The following is a 15,722-nucleotide window of genomic DNA, read 5'->3' as shown; positions in this document are numbered from 1 at the left end:
TTTCAAATAGCCAGTTCTACGGTCTTGTTTTATATTTCATATCACACTGTTTAGCCTACTTCAGCACTGGAGTTCTTTATAAAAACATTCATGTTCACTCTGTGCTTCAGTCAAGGATACAGTCTGGTACATTGCCGATAGACGTGGTAGGAGTTTAGTCTTTGGCATTCCTGCGTAGGTACATTTTGTTATCACGCTGACATGTTAGTTATAAAAACACTTCCCTGTCCCAATACACGCAAGAGGGAGATTCCGACCAGGGAACCACAACTAGACGCTGACTGCCTCGTTGCAGATGCTGAACCAGATCACATGCCTTTGCTCAGGTATGAGGGCTGATGTCTCCCGAGGGATTCAGAAAGGCAAGTTAGAAGCTTAACATGCTGTGCTCGAAATAGAACTAGCTGAGGGAGAGTAGAAATTGTTAAACACCATGATAGCGTTGTTCTTATGTTTCACTCTCCTCGTGACTATTTCAATCCTAATGTGTTGTATGGTTCTGGTTATTGCGGCTCACGCCTTATTATCTAAAATGCAGTCGTTTTATTAAAACATTATATAAAACTTACACTGCCTTTGTCATTTGTATATGAGATCATACTGTAAATGAGAGAGTTGGTTTGGATCTGAGTGACCACGACTTCCCTGAGAAGTTCCCAAGAAGTCATGCGCTCGGCTGCCCAATCATCTCTTCCCTGTTGGAGAAATGAGGCACTGCTAGTTAGCCGGAGCAAAACCGGATTTAGGGTGACAGAGGTCCTTCCAAGTGGGTCCCCCACACCGTGAACGATCCTGCTGCCTAGAAATCCAGTAGTCTCATTTAGGAAAATGAGAGCCCACGCGACACCAGCTCTTCACCTTCCACAATCCTGAAAGAGGAAGAAAGAAAACAATTTCAAAGAGAGGTATTGAACATCTTTTGCATGCGATGCAGCACCAAAAAGCTAAACGGTTTAGTGCTAGAGCACAGTTGTACTCTTCAAGTCACTTAAAGTTATTCTTTAAAACAGAATTAATTTAAGACTAAGGGCATGATTTAGAGTTTGGCAGGTAAGTTTCCCTATCACAAACATGAGGGGTATCCTGTCTGCTGTATTACAGGTGTCATAAGATATAATTGAAATGTAATACGGTGGAGGGGATAACTGTCACATTTGTGATGGAGTAACCTCATCTGCCAAACTCTAAATCAGGCCCTAAGATTTTATTACAAAGAGAGGAGATTGAAACAAAAGCTAATTGTTAAACAACTACAAGAACTAGCAGAGACTGAAAGAAGTCAAGAGACAGTCCTGAGAGTGTATAAATAATACTTCTCTTATAACTTGTAAATGAATATAGCTAAGGAACTCATCTGAGTTCTGTTAGGTATTTTCAGATTGTATTTCTTGATTACTTGGGCATGTTACTGTGATACATGTTGTGATATCCTGATGACTAATCGTCTTTTACATTAGTAGGTACACACACTAACCACACTCTGGATATACCCAGCACAATGGAGTGTAGATGGATCCAGGATTCACAGGCCATGCATATCTCTCTCTCTCTCTCTCTTTCTCTCTCTCTCTCTATCTATCTATCTCTTCCCACCACCTTTCTTCAGGAACAATTGCCAGCAATAGTTCCCTAGCACTGTGAATGAGACTTTTTTTCCCAGAAGCAGTGTAGGTACATCATAGCTTCATTGGAATTGACTGAACCTTTGGCGAGTGTCTATTCACAACACTCCAATTGTCCACTGAAAGAAGCCAGTAGCATAGAAATGTGACAGTGCAAATATATTTGCAATAGGTGGGATGGCAGTCTGAGTGATGTGCAGTAAAAGTTCAGAATGAAAAGTTTGTACCAGAACCTCAATGGTGCTATGGTTCAGCTTGTAGTTCCTAATGATCTTTTTTTCTGAATGATTTCTTGATCTAAGCGTGGTTTGTACAAACATTCATTACATTCCTGTATTCTTATCCATCTTGCTGGGAGTGGATGATGGACTTCCACATAACATATAAGTGCAATAGGTCATGTTTTAGGTTCACACATTTGATGGATATATTTAAAACATGAAATAACTAGGCACATGTATAGATACAGACACATATAACGTGGCAAGAATGTGATTCATGTATAAAATGTTTGATATATATTATCACCTTTTTGAGGATAAACAAATATTTTATATTATACAATTTCTCAAAACTCACCCAAAATGCAAACAAACCTGCAAATATCTTTATCTATGAAAATAATACCTATTTGAAAATAACCAATTACATACCTCCTTTTTCAAAATGTTAAAAATGATATACCAATGAGATAAATGTTGCTGGTTGTTTTGTTTACCAATTTTTAAAAATTCCTTCAAGGTTTATATAGATTCATGGAGGACAGAGTGTACCTATAGTTTGTAATGGTGGTTTTCTATTTTGTATCAACGAAAGCAACATCACACATGCTGAATGTTTCTGTTAATATTGTACTTCTGGTCTGCGGTATTGTCAGGTATACCCTCTAGTGACAATGTTGGTTTTTGATGGCGCCCAAACATGGCAGGTCCATGATGTATCTGTCTCGTGAAACGGACTGCTTACTAAGTGCCCTCTGTACCTACCTTCTCTAGTGCCTGCACTGCTGAATTGGTTATAATGCTCCATGATTGATGGAATCCATTGTGTGGTGTAAGAGTCTATTAATGGAAATTGATTTTTTAAAAACATTTCTTTATTAGTTTTATTCTAACAAAACAAATTAGCAGATAATTATCAATATTACAGTATACATAGCAGCCAATCATGTGAAAAGTATCAATATAGCAGTGCTTCATTTGAAAAGATAGGTGTTCTACCATAAGTAGTTAGGCATTGCAGTTCTACTGATAATCTTAGTTGAACTATCTACTTTATCTCAGACATAACCATCAATCGAATTCCTTTCAATTTGCGAAATGCATCTTCATACTGTTCCTGCTTTATAGTAGTGGCTGCAAAGTCCCTGTCCAACATGCAGGGAAAAGGGAAACAAGGGAAGACAAACTAGGGGAAGGGGAGGTACTAACTGTAAAACGTGTCTAGTGTGGTTGTAGCACCAGTGTGATCCTCTGTCTGGGGGGGGTATCTACACGAAGACAAGAGGAGAATAACGGAGGTTAATCGGTCTGCTGTGTATTGTAGTCTATGTGAGGGTTCCAATGGACGACTCCCCCAACCTTAGCCATGCGGAGGGGAGATATGACGGGGTTCTCAGTGACGCATAGGGAGATGTCCAGGTTTAGAGCGGTTCCGCAGCCACCTGGGATGTGCCACTGGTACCTGCATCTCTGGCCTCCCAGGAGCTCAGTTTATCTGATAATTTTAGCTAATAAGGGTCCCAAGCATTATCCCCCCGCTCCTGCCCCGTGGATAACGGTCCTGCTCCAGGGCATTAGCCTCCACTGTGGCCAAGCAAAAGGTCACAAGTAACCAGTTCTCAATCGTAGGGGGCTGAGACGCCTTCCAGGCATAGCAGTGAGCCATTTGAACAATAGTAATGCATGGTCTACAAATTTTAGGTAGTGTTTGGTTTGCTTGGTTTTCCTAGTGACCCCCAGAAGGCAAAGGAGTGGGTCCGGGATGAGCGTTATATCTATAATCTCTGAGACATGTAGTAATACTCAGGACCAAACAGTATGAATCCTCACGTCATATGTAAGAAAGTAGCGTCCTAGTGACCACAGCTTGGGCATAAGGAAGAGACTTCCGGGAACATTCTGTGGAGGCGGCGGGGTGTTAGGTACGTTTGATGGAGATAATTGAACTTTCCAGTTGGGGCACGCTCCACAGTGGGAGATGCAGGGAGTAAGGGATCAAGGTCCATCTCGGTTGGACATTGCAATTCCAGATCAGTTTTGCAGTCTTCATAAGCAGCCCAGGGGCAGCTCAGTGGGAACCTGAGGTGAGAAGCCATTCCAGTACCTCTCTCTCACCCAGCGCGGTCTGGAACATGTCGCCCTCTATAAAGCAGCCTCCAGCTAACCAGCACATTGGCCATTGTAGCTGGGCAGCTGCAAAATATCGTTCCAAATCAGGAACTGCCATGGCGCCCTCCAGCAGGGGGTGTTGAAGCTTATCTAGGGACACCCTCTTGGGTCCCGGTCCCAATATTAGTGACATTAGCAGGCTACGTAAAGTTCTGAAGGCTTTCCCTAGGGGGCACAGGTAGAGCCGTAAAAAGATACAGAAGTTGGAGAAGAACCAGCATCTTGGCTATAGCTGCCGTACCTATAGGGGAGAGGGGCAGGTGTGTCCGGAAGAGTAACGACTGCCGGAGGGAGGCCATGGTCTTACCATAATTACCCTCAATTAAGTCTGCCTCAGAATGATAAATATTGACCCCCAGTTAGCCGAAGGTCCCAAGAGCCCACAAGAGACATCCCCCCTCTTGACACAATTGAAAAGGATCACTTGGTTTACGCAATGGGAATATTCAGGACTTCCCCCAGTTTAGTTTAAGGCCAACTGCCTCACCGAATCGGTCTGATAAATCAAAGAAGGCCGGCAGGGTGCTCGCCACATTTAAGACATAGATTAGGACATCGTCTGTGTGTACGGATGTTATGTATCAGTGTCTTCCCACCTGCAGCCCCCAGTCAGGACCAGGGTCTCCCGCCAGGAACAGGATGGCGGTAGGGGGTGCCGAGGGGCCCCCGTAAGAGGGCCCCACAAAGAATTTCAGTGTCTGCGTTGCAGACACTGAAATTTGCGACGGGTGCAACTGCACCCGTCGCACCTTCCCACTCCGCCGGCTCCATTCTGAGCCGGCGTCCTCGTGGGAAGGGTGTTTCCCGCTGGGCTGGCGGGCGGACTTTCGGCGGTCGCCCGCCAGCCCAGTGGGAGACCCAGAATGACCGCCGCGGTCTTTTGACCGCGGTACGGTCTTCTGGCGGTTCCCATATTGGTCTGGGTGTAGTAATTGATGAATCATCAGTAGAAATCTATTCAGCAGAATTTTACTTAAGATCTTGTAGTCAATGTTCAACATTCATATGAGCTCACCTCTAGTAGATCCTTGCCCGGCTTGGGTAGCACCACTATGAGCGCCTCATTGACAGGAGGCCTCATCCAGCAGTCAGGCGCTAGTATATCTTTAAAGGTACCATAGTATTCGACTGGGAACCGATCTACACTGGGTGTTTTCCTTCTGGCCATCTGATGAGGATTATGATCAGTTAAAGTCCTACCCAAATATTCAGAGCCTCGCACGTGGGGCCAGAAATCTGAGTTGCAAAAGACGTATTCAAGCCCTGTGTGTATTTGATGCCCTGGTGCGAAGTAGGAGTATTCCCTTGGTTTAATAGGACCAATGCTGAAAATGTTTGGTGGCTTGAAGGCCAGGAGTATTTGGGAGGGGAGGGATAGAGCAATCTAGTGTTGTATCATGTATACAATTAAAGTCTCCCCCCAAATTCCGGGTGCCCTCGGGTCCTGTAGTAAGGACGGAGATAGTGTGTTCAGGAAAATACCCTGAGCTGTGTTAGGGGCGTATCTAGCGCCCATCTAGCGTGCCCTCCAGAAGAACAGATCATCCCTCTTTGTCTATGTGAACCTTGTGTTTAACAAAGGGCACCCCTGGAGCAACCCACATAAGAGCGCCCCTAGCGTAAGCAGAGTATCCGGTGCCATGAACTTGTCCCCTCCATTGTCAGTTGAGCTTAAACATTTCCCCATGCATCAAATGTGTCTCCTGGAGGCATGCAAAGTGTATTTGGCTACATGTAAGGTAGGTATACACCTTGTGTCTTTTAATATGTATGCCCATACCTCGAATGTTCCAGGTCAATATATAGCATAATAAGTAGCCATCACAAAAGTATGAAGTGTCCCTTGAGACCCTAAAACTCTTGCCAACCTTCATCATCTCTTCCACGTACTGGGCACTCTTCCTACTAACTAGACATGTTAAAACAATAAGCACATGTATAACAACTCCCCTAACCCACGCCTGTACTTCAACAAGTATCATGCCACAACTTCCGAAACTGTTCAACAATACGCTAAGAAAGTTTCATAACTCGGATCCATACGGATAAGGCAATAAGGCCTCTCTTCTCCCTCTCTCTCTCTGGGGGGACTGTGAATAGGTCTGCTGTAAGAGGGAGTCTATAATGTGGGCCCTCAGGGAAGAACCAAATGTGGAACCGAAGACTATAAAGAAATAACATGTAGGTGGGAGGGTAGGTCAATCATGATATGAGTTCCTCCTGTTCGGGTGAGCCCATGGAATTCTGAAGAGTCGCTAAGATGTCCATGTACTCATAGATCATCAGCTGCATGCAGAGTAAGTGTCAGACCCTCCTCTTGTGAGGTCTGGGAGGAAAGTGGTGTCTCTGTGTCAGAGTTTGGGTCAGTAGGCAGCTTATCCACAAGAGAAGAGAAAGGATTACTAGACAGCTGTGAGGCCTCTCCTATTGCCCCCTCTGGCTTGCTCCCGAGACGGTCCAGGCTTAAACAGTCTCCGCATATGCCGTCGTCCATGAGGGGTCAGCCAAGTTGTCCTGTCTTGAGCCTCTTGTGAGAGAGTACATTAGGCCCTTAGCATGTAGCCAAGTCCACAATCCTCTGGAGTGGTAAACATTCAAGCCACCTCTCCGTCAATCACCCTAAGTTTTGCTGGAAACAAAAGTGCATATTTGACGTTCAATTCCCTAAGGCGTTGTTTCGCCCTACCGTACGAGCTATGTCACTTTTGGATCTAAGAGGTGAAGTCAGGGTAGGCTGTGATTTCAGCATCCTCATGGTGCCATGGGCCTTTCATGCAGTACAACTGGAGGATCAGAGCTCTAAAATTAAGAAGGCGGACCATTAAGGGTCTAGGTGGGGTGCCCGGTTTAGGGGGTCTTCTGGGCACCCTGTGGGCCCTTTCCACTGAAAAAAACTTTGAAGGGTTACCTCCTAGCATGTTGTCTATCAGCCATTTTTCAACGAACAGCTCCATGCTAGGGCCCTCCGTACACTCATCTTTCCTCAGCATCTTCTGCTCGCCTGTGGAGGGCCGCTACCTCCGTCTGAACCTGCGTCATCTGAGTTTGCAGTTCCTGAACCATAGGCCATAGGGAGGCGAGTGACAACTCTACTTCTCCCACCCGTTCTATTAGGTTACGAAGGTCTGCCCTGAGTAGATTTACTTCTACAGATATTGCGTCAATTCTGGACTCAGAGAAGTTTTCGTATCCAGGATAGCTTGGAGGACCTTATCAAACTGAGCAGAGTGTGCCTTAAGCATAGTTTTCAGTTGAATGAGGACTTCCACCATGAAATCACTACAGGCAGATTGCCCCAGGTCAGGCAACGGAGTCTTGCCCACTTTAGTTTTTCCCATCATGACAGCACAAACGAGGACGAAGACAGGCTGCGTTCCACATCAGGAGGCCTGGCTCTTAGTTACATATATCGCCTCCTGACTCAAAGAACCAATGTTCATTCTGTATTACTGAATAGAGTATATATGTGACCCCATATGGTTAGGGACCACTGCACGGTTTGCGAACGTCACCAGGGGGGGTTATCAAAGATCAAATGAAAGCAGTCGTCCCCCCAACTCCAGCCAGTCGCCAGAGACATCACTCAGTGGGTGCAAGGCTCTCCCCCCTGGTCACTTTGCAGCGGGGTCCAAGGTCAAGATCAGAGATATAGAGCTGCAGTTCAGATAGGTGTTAGTGTGGACCCTGACATCAAGGTCCAGATAGAGACAGTCAATGCGTATGATCTCCCTCATCAAGGGCCACGCACTCACCAGCAGCGCAACCTTAATTTACAGTTCCTCCGCCACATCGCCTCTGACCTCCCCCGGTCGCTCTGATCCAATTTCAAGGCCTCGCTGCTCTGGGCAGACAGGAAGCCCCCTCCCTGTTGCTGCCCTCGCTCCTGATCATTGAAGTTAGGTCTGCAAGGCAGTAACAAAACCACCCCAAGGAGGGACAACCATAAAGAATTTACCAATGATGATAATGGATTTTTGAAAGGCAAGCCTACGAACGAGTGAAAGTGATGGCCGTGCAGTGTTCGTAGTGAAAAGCCCACAATACTTACAACAGGCCAAAGCGCTTGCACGCTCAATCTAAAAATGATTCAGTTTCATTCCTTATGATTTATGAATAGAGCAAAATCTGTAAAGGCCCCATTACCTACAGGATATGATTAAACCAGATAGGCTGGCGTGCAATTTGCGATCTGGAATCTTAAATCTGTGCGTAGTTCAGAGAATCAAATGCTCACGTATGGGTGGCCAGTCCTTCACCTACTTAGGCTACAAACTGTGAAACTGCAAACTTTTTTTATTAACAAATAATAATATTAATAATAATAATAATAATAATTGCAGAGGGGGCCCATGAGCAACTACAGCTAGCAGTAGGGGTCAGCAGAGAGTCGGGTAAACGACATACATGAATAGCAAAAAATATATATTTATTTACTTATTATAAATATTTTGACTTGATATTTTGACCCTAAGGAATTACATTTCACATCCACAATATAAAAATTGTTCGAAACCTTATGATCACCCAATTTGTGCTTAAAGCACAAGCTACAGCTACACAAATATATTTATGTACCTTGTGTGTCTAAAACGTGAGTTTGTTTACTTTAGTTACCACAGGATTTATGGAAATAATAAAAATATAGCACCCAGGCAGATCTCCCAGTTTTAACAAGTAAAAGCCAATGCCTGACAAAAGACGCATGCATATATATTTTTAAAACAAAAAATTTCCCTGCAAACATTAAACTGGGCCTGGAGTATAGTTTGTTGACTATTGTATGTCAGGATTTGGCACACAATGACCTCCACAACCATTGATAACTGCAAAACAAAAACACACTATACATAGTGAGCAACATTACTTAATCAGTCAGGTATGATGGGATCCAAATCAAATCAGTCAGACATTGGACAAGGCATGCAGGCCCTCCCTTTGGGAAGAGAAAGCTTTGTGGTGACCAGGGCAGCAACAGTCTGAGGGACAAATTGAAGAACAAGCATGGTATCACAAAGTATGCCATTTTTTGCTTTGAATTTTGTTTTCATGTCATTGCTGACTTAGGACATGGCACTACCTGAGCCAAGAGTGACATTGGTTGTGGAAGTTGACTTCCAACAAGCAAACCAATGGGGACTATGCCTTTTATCATTTCACAGTGCACTTGACTCTAAAGATGACATTGATAATGCTTTGTGTACAGGGTAAATTCTGACAATAGGGTAATCTCTAAATATATCACAAAGGCCATGAGTTCCTGTTTGCCAGAAAGGTGACTCCATCACTGTGATGAGCAAATTCATTGCTTATTTGAATAGCATTGTATTTAACAACTGGCCAGTGTTTAAAGTAACAGAGATAGAAAAAGGACTGTCTATCATTATATTCAATGACAAAGGGCAGCCATCTTGGGGTGGTGCTTTTCTGGCTACCTCTTGCAATAAAAACCAACAGAGGACTGGATTCTCTCCTACAATGCACACTACTGGGCCCTGGAGAACAAGATATTACTGCTCCGACCAATACCAACAAAGCACCAGAGTTGAGGGGAACTCCAAGCGGGGGTGCCCTGGCCCCATGGAGAGCGGGCCTGTTGCGCCAATGATACGGCCTTGGGTCCTTCCTTCTACTGTACACAAAGACTCCTGTGAGCAAGCTGTTACATTGATCATGGGCACAGCTATCGCCTTTGTGAGCCCATTTTCCCGGCGAGCACCCCCACCTAAGCTAGTGAACTAGAAAGTACCACTGCCCACCCACCCATTCCATTATAGAATGACTGAGCTCACTGTGAGCTGGGAGCACTTGGGAGACACTCCCAACTGGGACTTGTGTGCCATATATGTACTCTACGTCTGGTCAATCCTTTGCTACATTTACACCAGCCCGCATTCCACTGGAAGTAATCCCTTCAGCTGCTGAGGCTGAGTAGCACACTTTTGTTGCCTGTGAGCAGACTTTCAATTAATTCCAGCAAAGCCCTAGTTTGTTTGCCCCCATTTTGGGTTCTCATTGACCCTCCAGGCCACAGTTGTTCTCCCCAAAGGCAGCCATCTTCCTTCTTTCCTTCAATTTTTCCCAAAACAAACAAACCATCCTTAACCTAGGAAAGGTTGCTTAGGTTAATACCTGTAACTTCCCAACTGGCATCTGCCCCCAATATGTTGTGGACACACGCTGCCACCAGCTCCCCTAGCACCCTTTTCCAAATCTGGTGCAAATACTTTCAAGATCAAACACACTCCAAATCTTTCCAAGCATGCAATGAAAAACTTGAAGCACAGGACCTTGAGAGACTTCCTGGAAACCCTCTTTGCAGACCAGTACCACTAACAACGCCAAGGTTCCCTTAAAACAGACCTCCTCCTCTTCACACACAACACTGACCTATGGATCAGATCCTTACACAGTTTTCTCCCATCCCCCTCACTCTCTAACATCTCCTTTGGATGCAAACTTAAATGCTGCTCCTCCTTCAGCCTCTCGGGCAACCTTTCTGTATCTGTTTACAACAATGGGAAGATCACGTTCCAAGCCAACAACACAATCCTGGACATGATTGAATTAGGGGCATATTTATACTCTGTTTGCGCCGAATGTGCATCAAATATATTTACGCAAACCTTGCTCCATATTTAAACTATGACGCCCGACCCCGCGGATGTCAAAAAACCTGTGTGTGCGCCATTTTTTGGATGCGGGAAACTGCCTTGTATTAATGACATGCAAGGTAGGCGTTCCTGTCCAAAAAATGACTTTAAGGCCAGTGCGCTTTATTATACTCCTGCATCATTTTGACGCACAGGAGGGGGTGGGCCTTAAAAAACAGCGCAGGTTTTTTAACACCTGGGTGAGGGCAGGCGTTAAGGGACCTGTGGGCTCACTTCCATGGTCTCAGACCATGGAAGCAGTCCAGAGGTGCCCTTCCCTGCCCCCAGGGACACCCCCTGCCACCCTCGCCCACTCCAGGAGGACACCCATGGATGGGGGGACCCAACCCAGGTAAGTACAGGTAAGTTGAGGTAAGTATTATTTTTTTATTTTTTAAAGTGGCATGGGGGGGCTAATTTGGGGCCCCCTACATGCCACTGTGCCCAATGGCCATGCCCAGAAGTCCCCTGGGCATGGCCATTGGGCAAGGGGACATGTCTCCTGTCTTTGCTAAGACAGGAGTCATTTCAATGGGGGTTGTGCGTCAAAAAATGGCGCAAGTCCAGTTTCAGCCATGATTTTTACTCAAACCTGACTTGCACCATTTTTTGATGCACAACCCTCATTTTCCCCCATGCCAGCACTGCCTGGTTTGAGTCTTTTTTTTTTTTACTCTGACCAGCCCGCAGCGCCGGCTAACGTCAATCCTTAAATAAGGCGCTCGCATGGTGCGTGGGAATTTTTTTTACGCAAACCAGCGCCGGCGCTAGTTTGCATCAAAAAGTATAAATATGGGCCTTAATTTATCTCATCACCAGGCCCTCCTATGATCCTTCTCATCTCCCCTCTCCATCTACCCTTAATACCCTCCAACCTCTTTCTCCTCTTCCAGTGCACCCAGACAACTTCTCCCACCCTGAACTCTTGTAAATCCATTATGCCCCCCACAACCCATTGCTCGCCACCTATTCCAGGCTGTGAACATCCCTTCCATAAACCATGTCCACAACATTGTTCTCAAACCTTCAAACCTTCACAAACCATTATCCCCTACTCCGGTTGCTCTTTCCTCACCATACTCGGCCCATAAGTCCCTAGCCCCCTCCCTTCCTTTTTTGTCTCCTGCCCCAACATCTCCAAACACCATACACCAGCAACTAGCACCTTCCCCCTCTTGCGCCTCAACCCTGCAGAGTCCATTCCTGACAGTTCACCCAAATCCTCCTACAATTACCTGAACACAACTGCCACTTTTTAACAAGCTAATTTCCTCATTCCCATACCTCTCTCAAAGATTGGACAGCCTCACTTCAACTTTATTCCAGCTTAGTGACCCTCTGTCTTCCCTCCACGCCTAATCTCATCACCCCTGCGGACCCTCCCTTCACACCTTTCCAGCATACGAGAGACAGCCTCCTACCCAGACCCAAATGAACACAACGTCCCTTTGACAACTTAGACATACCTTATCTCGTAAAGAGTTATGCAGCTTCAAATTCCACTCCTCCTGCCTTCCTGAAGGGGACTGCCAGACTTCCACTACCATCTCTGGCCACATTAAAACTCACACACACCACCCCAGTGCCCACTTATCCCTTCGTAACTTGATACATGTCCAACTACCTTCCCAGATCAACCAAGTCAGAAAGACAACTTCTCCCTGAACTGCATGCTACACAATTGTCATTCTTCAGTCAATCATTGTCCTGAGCTATCAGACTCAATCCTCATCCATATTCTTGACACCCTGATCGTCACAGAAACGCCTCATCTAATCAAGTTCTTGACCTCCTTCTTCCTCCCAGCTACTCCTGTTTGCGGTATGACCTGGAAGATAGACACATAGGAGGTCTCACACTCATTCACCAAAACTCTCTGAGATGCAGAACCCACCCAGTGACTCACTTTCAGTCTTTCCAAAGCTTGTCAGTGGAACTGTCCACATCCAGTACTTCCATCCTCAGATTGAATGTGATTTACCATCTAGGGGGGTCAAAACAACACCTTCATTAAGGAAAGCATAGATTTTTTCACCTCTCAAATTGTCAGCTCTAACAATAATATCTTCTTTGGTGACCTCAACATCCATTGGGGAGAAATGGTCAATAGTTATGTGTACACTTGTACCTCCTTTCTCAATGCCAATGATTTACAACACTGCCATAAATCTACACACTACAAAGGCGCCATTCTGGATCTGATAATCTTCAATTCCACCTACCTAAGGACATGCAGTCTCATTCCAGTCAACTAGTCTGATCACATGTAGATCTTGTTCTCTCTAACCGGCTCCTACACCAAAACCTTTGGGCAACCCAAGAAAGAGAACTTATGATTTGGATACACATCCAACCTTGACACAGAAGCCACCCTAATTGGGATCACACCTCATCTTGACATCAACAAGGCCACCGTCAAGTTCGAGTCCTGCATGGAATACCTTATTGACAAATGTGCATCAATGAAGTGCAAATTATTAGACCAAAGCCCTCTATGCCCTGGTTCTCTAAAGAGCTTTATGAAGAACAAAATATTATAAGAAAAAATGAGAAAGGAGGGAGAAAAGCACCATTATTGCTTGAGTCTGACCAAGCTTTGCAAAGCGAGGAAACAATGCAAAGACCAAATAATCAGAGCCAACTCTTCCCATATCATAACCCTCTTGAATTCCACAAAGAATAAACTGATGCGCCTGTTCAGGGTTATTGCAGTCTACTAACGCCTCTATACCTTCATCTCCTAAGCCATCCGTGGGCCGTTCCAATGAATTTGTGGATTTCTTTGATTAAAAAGTTAGAGACATCCATATTTTACTTCCCATCAATGACTCCATTGAAACGGTTGAGTCTCTTCAATGCAAAGCAATACAATCATGGTGATCTTTCTCTCCAATCTCTGAGGAAGACCTATTACAAACTATATCCAAAGTAAAACCCTCAAACCATCATTAGGATGCTATTCCAGGATCTATCAGCAAACCTCTTGCCACACAACTACTCCCCAATATGGGCCACCATGGTCAATTCCCCTCTCAATCATGGCCTTTTCTCTGAATGACTAAAAATGGGTCAAATCACTCCACCCATTAAAAAAACATTCTCTTGATTGAGAGAACCCGATCAACTATCACCCAGTCTGTCCACTCCCATTTAGAGGCAAAGTCATTGAAAGCTGCGTAGTGTCCCAACTAGCCTCACAAATCTCCACAAACAACCTCCTAGACACTCTCCATTCAGGTGTCCAGAATCCTTGCCTCCTGCAACTCCTGCCTCTTAGTCCTCCTGGATTTATCCACCGCATTCGACACTTTCAACCATCATAACCTTCTTCCTATTCTTGAACTACACATGGAATGTGGAGGAACAGTCCTCAACTGGTTTTCCTCTTACCTATCCAATCATTCACAAATTATGAAAATGGGCAACTCATTTCCAAGAGCAATCAGCGTTCATCAAGGTGTCCCCCAGGTTCCATTCTCCCCCAACCCTCTTCAACCTCTACCTATGTGTGACTCTTAGAAACCCTGGGAATCTCTTCTATCTCTATGCTGACAGTACCCAAATATACTTGAAAATCTCATCCCCGGAGAACGTTGATCTGCTTTCAAGTAATCTCTCAAAGATTCAAAATTGGGTGTCCAGCCACCACTTAAAACTCAACCCAACTAAAACTGAATTTCTCAACTCTGAACGCAAAGATGCCTGTACAAGAATGGACGGCAAACTTTGCCACCTTCGCAGGCTGCCCCGCCATTGTCTTGAGTGCCAGATAACTCAGCATCATCCTGGATAATTGTCTCAATCTACACACCACATAGCAACCATGGTCAACAGTGCACAACACCAACTTAGGTAGCTGATTGGTGCTCCTCACGTGGGACGTACTGTGATAAAGTAAGTTTTAGTGCCTCACACACAGGACTTTTACACATGACCATAACAGTAAAACATACTCATTCATGAAAAAGTAATGTAAAAGAAAAGTCACCAGCACTTCAACCACTTCTAGATATGAAATCGTCATTAGGAGTGGGCGGATAGTGAGAAGAGCCTGAAGATGGCTATATGTTACCATTTAAAATAATTTCAAAATAGAAATGCGATTTAGGAAATGGACAAAATTGCTTTGCAGTGAAACGTGTGGTTGTGTGACATGCCATGTAAAACTCACATGGACGTCGATACAATCTGAAGGAGGGGAATGTGGTAAAGATTAAACATTAATGCACAAAAAGGCTTAAAAAATGCAATCAAGGAGTCTGCATGGGCCTAAAACACTGACCCGGCATAAAAGGTCTTGCTCACAATAAGAGCACAGGTAAAGGCGTATTGTCTCTATCTAATAATACCTAGTAAAATATATGGATTTTCAAATCAAAATGGCTAACTGGCTGCTATATATATGACAGCATTGATTTCATCAACTGGTTGAAAGCAGACCCTTTGATTCTTCTCTTGCATGCTTGGCCACTCTCGATATAAAATTTCTGTACACAAATGTTGCACTCCATTTGTCCTTGACAAAAAAACCTATTTCTATAACCAATACTATCTACAAGTCAGAGGTTATGTTATTATCTACATCTTCTGATTATGTACAAGTCAGAGATATTACCACTTTACATCTACTTATTAAAAATGTAAAGCAGCTTAGATATAGAGGCCCATATTTATACTTTTGTAGCACCGCATTTGCGTTGTTTTTTGATGCAAAATCGGCGCAAACTTACAAAATACAATGGTATTTTGTAAGATTGCCGATTTTGCGTCAAAAAACGACTCAAATACGGCACTAAAAAAGTATAAATATGGGCCAGAGTGTTAGCTTTATGTTGTTGTTAGAAATTGGGTTGTTAGTTGACTGGGGTGTGAGCCCTGTTCAAGCAGCAACCACAATCCTAGTCGGAGTAAGGAACAAGTAACACACTGGTAGCTTGGCACAAAGCAGTCAGGCCTAACTTAGAGGCAATGTGTAAAGTATTTTTGCAACACTTCAAACAGCAAAACAGTGAAAACACCACACAAAAAGATCCCACAACAGGTAAGAAAAATATAGCTTA

This window comes from Pleurodeles waltl, chromosome 1_1 (genome assembly GCF_031143425.1).
Source record: "Pleurodeles waltl isolate 20211129_DDA chromosome 1_1, aPleWal1.hap1.20221129, whole genome shotgun sequence".
Lineage (NCBI taxonomy): Eukaryota > Metazoa > Chordata > Amphibia > Caudata > Salamandridae > Pleurodeles > Pleurodeles waltl.
This window is presented reverse-complemented; position numbering follows the sequence as displayed.